Consider the following 4,290-nt stretch of genomic DNA (forward strand, 5'->3'; position numbering starts at 1 on the left):
TAAATGAGGCAGTTTAGGGCGCTCGGAAACAACACAACCCATGTAAACGTCTTAATTCTACAATTTTGCTTGCTACTCTGAGAGGACAGAGAATCATTGTTTCCACTTTTTTTTTTTTAAGCTACATAAGTAGTGGTTTCTTTTTAAGCTAGAATGGTAGAGAGTTGTAATCTTTTTTAATTCAGACCTTGCAGCAGAAAAGCCGGTCTTACTTGTGAGCTGTATTATTCAGTTACACACTCTGCATGGAACAGGGAAAGTAAATAACTGAACACATACTTTATAATTACACGCAGGAGGAATTTAGAGCTGCAGTAGTGGGAGTGGACTTGGGGGGCCTGATCCGGCAGCTGCACTTTCTGGCTTCTCTCTTACATGCTGAGGGGGGTGGGGAGGTGTGGGGGGGTGAAAACAGGAACCTGGAGACCCCAGCAGGAACCCCAGTAGTGAGGGGAATGGAAGTGCACGAAGAAAATCGAAGCATCTGTCACTCTGGGCCTCAGCTAGCAGGAAAATAATTAGGATTTAGAGAATAAAATGTGAGCGGATACAGGAAATGTAGATATTTTACTCCACCATTTCCTAGACGGTGTTCAGGACACCTCGAGATTTTAACCATTTTGCTGAGGACAAAAAGATTCCATTGTCAACCTAAGCTCAAGACAAGTTGTATACTAGATCTCCTATTGGAGAATCAAAACTCATGTTAGCACAACCAAAGCTCTGGACCTCAGTCCTACGCAGTTAAGGATACCTGTTTAATCTGGTCTTCCCCGCCTCTACTTGATTTCTAAAGTTCATTGCAGCTACCAAATTCTACAAGTTCCTGCTGAGCAAGCATTTTCTAGTTTTTAAGCTGGTTCATCTGATGACAGGGGAAATTGTGATAGTTGATTCAGACTTTAAAACTGAGATCATAACACACTCCAAAAGTATAGGGATTTGATTATTCTCATTGTCAATGCAAACTAAGGCTGGTCCAATTTAACAGTTCTGACCTGATCTTTTAAGTGCAGTGCTGTTACTCATCAACTGTGTGACGCTGGGTACTCACTTAACGTCAGTGTCTCCCGTTTTGATGTTGAATTAAAAATATTTTCTGGCTTCAACACTTGTCCATGTGCAGGAATATTGATAAGAGATTCTTTTCTAATAGTTCATCCAGTGATTAAACCCTTCCCCACTCATTCCACTACAGAAACTGTTACTTAGAAAAGTAATATCAGTTATTGAAAGATCTTTGGAAAACCAGGAAGAGAAAAAAAGAATGGCGTTTGGTTAGCAAGTATTTACTACATGCCAGACACTATTCTAAGAGCTTCACTGTATTATTAGCTCAAGGCCAAACTACACCAAACTGCACTGCTCTGTGAGTCCAGGAACCTACGAAGGCCACTTTTAACTAGTCAAAGGTGGAGCAAATATTAACTCTAGCTAGCTATTCCCAAGGGACCAACCAACCATTGGAAGCAACCAACCATTCCCCCATTCCCCCAATCTTTCAAAAGGTGTATTTCAAAGCACAAGCATTTCCAATTATCTTGCTTTCACAACTTCCAAGGTTTATGTAAGTATGTGTATATGTGTGTGTGTGTGTGTGTATGTTCAACCAGCACTCTACAGGTTATTTGCAGTGTGCTATAAACCCAGGTATTGATAAGGCAGATCAAACATTTTCTCCTACTGTGGTGATAGCTCTGCATTGCTTTATCTTTGGGTTTCTCTCCAGGAGCCAGTGGACTGTGTCTGCAGAGGGACAGTCAGAGTGTCTACAGATCATCACTGAGTAGGGAGCGGGGCACACTGGTAATGTTAGGACAACGGGAGCTGTGCACTGCCACCATGATTGTATGCATAGCATAGGATGCCAACCTGTTTTTAACATTCTGACTCATCTGCTCTGACCTTGCCCAACTCCCTCCTTCCCCTGCACACACTGAAGTATCCTCTAGACAGGCTTGTATGAGTCAGGACCTTTATATGCAAAGGACAAAAACCCAAGTCTGACTAGTTTAAGCCAGTTTACTGATTCATGTAACTGACAAGTCCATGGATTGAATAGCTTTAGGCACACCTGCATCCAGGAACTCAGGTTATATTATAAAGGTCTCTCTCAGGACGCCTGGGTGGCTCAATGGTTGAGTGTCTGCCTTTGGCTCAGGGCGTGATCCCTGGTCCTGGGATCGAGTCCTACATTGGGCTCCCTGCATGGAGCCTGCTTCTCCCTCTGCCCATGTCTCTGTGTCTCTCATGAATAAATAAAATATTTTTTAAAAAGGTCTCTTTCTTTCTGTCTCTCTTTCTCTCCCTTTCTTTTTCACAATATATGGCTTCATTCTCCTCCACTATAGACAACTCTCACCCTGAGGCCAGAGGAGATGGTGGTTCATATCCAATTTACATAATCCTTATAGTTTTTGATACCAGGGGAAGTGAGTGTCTTTCCTTACACATCCATAGCCTGGAACAAAACTGCCCAGTTATACAGTCTATCTCTACCACCTAACTGTCTGATCTTAGACAAATTACTCTATCTTTGTTTCAGTTCCTTTATCTGTAAAGGGAAGATAATAATAACATTACCTTATTGAAATGATAGGAGGATTAAACAAGATAAATGCATCTGAAGCATTTAGAGTAGTTCCTGGCACTTGGTAAGCACTCAGTAAATGTTGGTAGTAGGAGAAGAATAGAAGATTTGGCTGGGTTTGTGCATATGCCTCTCTCTAGATAAATCACTGTGGGAGGGGGAGTGAAGTAATCTGATTGGCCAGACTTGAGTCACATTCCCACTTTTGTGCACAGGGAGGGCAATATCCAAATTACATTTAATCACAGAGACATCATTTCCAAAGAAAGGGCTGTTGGGCAGGCAAATAACATATGTCCACCACAGTGCCAATACCTGCTACAATCCTGAGCAGGCCAGGAAAGAGACAGGTAGTCTCAGCCCTGCCTCTAGTATGATTTGGAATGGAGTTGGATTGCCAGTATGATCTCACATTCAGAGGCTGAACCCTGGGTTTAATGGAGCCCTAAAATGGAAGCATCATCTTCCTCACTGTCTCAGGTCTGGGCCCATCTGGATGTTTTGATTCCAGCTCAATAGCTGCTTGGTTACCCAGCCTCAAACATCTGACCCTATATATAATGGGACATACTGTGAACTCGTTTTGCATGGCTGTGGCCCTTATATAGCCTAGTCTGGATTATGGTCCCATGACCCCTGTGGTTCTGACACCCACACTACTACCCACTGCTGCTGCCACACACTTCTGGGGATCTTACCCTACCTACCAGTTTGGACTAGCTAATGCTGACCACACCTAAGCTTGCTGCTGTATAAGAAGACATTGTGTCTTACAGGTCCTGGGGTCAGTTTTCTCACGGTGTCACCTCTGCCCCACCCTAACTTCCTCTTGGGTTGCCCCAAATCCCAACATGTGTTGGTCCTATTTTAACAAGATGAATTCTCTACATTATTTCTTAAAAGCCTTCCTCTTACAATTGCATTTGTATGCTTTCTTCTTTGCTGGTCATTCTTTCAGGGCTCTTGGCTCTTATTCAAAAGCTTCTTCCCATGTTTCCAACCATATGACTGGGTAATGTAATTTTAAAATTTTTTTTCTTGAAAAGAGCATTATCTTTAATGTCTTAGCCCAGGGCATCAATATGGAGGCAACATGAGGTGTGATGAACTTGAGTCTACATAAATGGCATTTTGGTTAGGATAGAAAGTTCCAGATACTCTATATATGTAATAGCCAGTTGTGTAAGCTAGCTAATAAATTACATTTCCATGTTACTGAGTAGGTATTTATTTTACAATTAATGATTCCCCAAATACAAGAACTTCTAAAGAGCAGATAAAAGCAGCTGTAAATGTGATCTCGGCATAAGTATCAAGAAAGGAAACACAAGCAGCCTCAGAGTTCCAGCTGCTCTCCCCTCATGCTTATCAGCGTTCTTATGATCAGGCACATTTTGAAGTTGGAAGGCACTTTTCCAACAGCTCTTGCCCTTATACATGGTTCTTGAAATATTGCAGACATTCTGGTTCCTATCAAAATAGTAGTCACTGTCACCAAAATTATTCATTTCCTCCTCAGCCTCTGTTCTCTCTCTGGCCCCCTTTTGGCATTTGTGTCTCCCATTCTGATGCTCAAGATGACAAATCCTAATTATGGGGAGGCAGTGACACCACATACTTTAATACGAGCTGAGTGGAGCCAAGGTTAGCCTGTGATTTATGTGATCATTCTACTCACTGGGACAAGCTAGGCTGTCTTA

This window comes from Vulpes vulpes, chromosome 13, assembly GCF_048418805.1.
Source record: "Vulpes vulpes isolate BD-2025 chromosome 13, VulVul3, whole genome shotgun sequence".
NCBI classification, from domain to species: Eukaryota; Metazoa; Chordata; class Mammalia; order Carnivora; family Canidae; genus Vulpes; species Vulpes vulpes.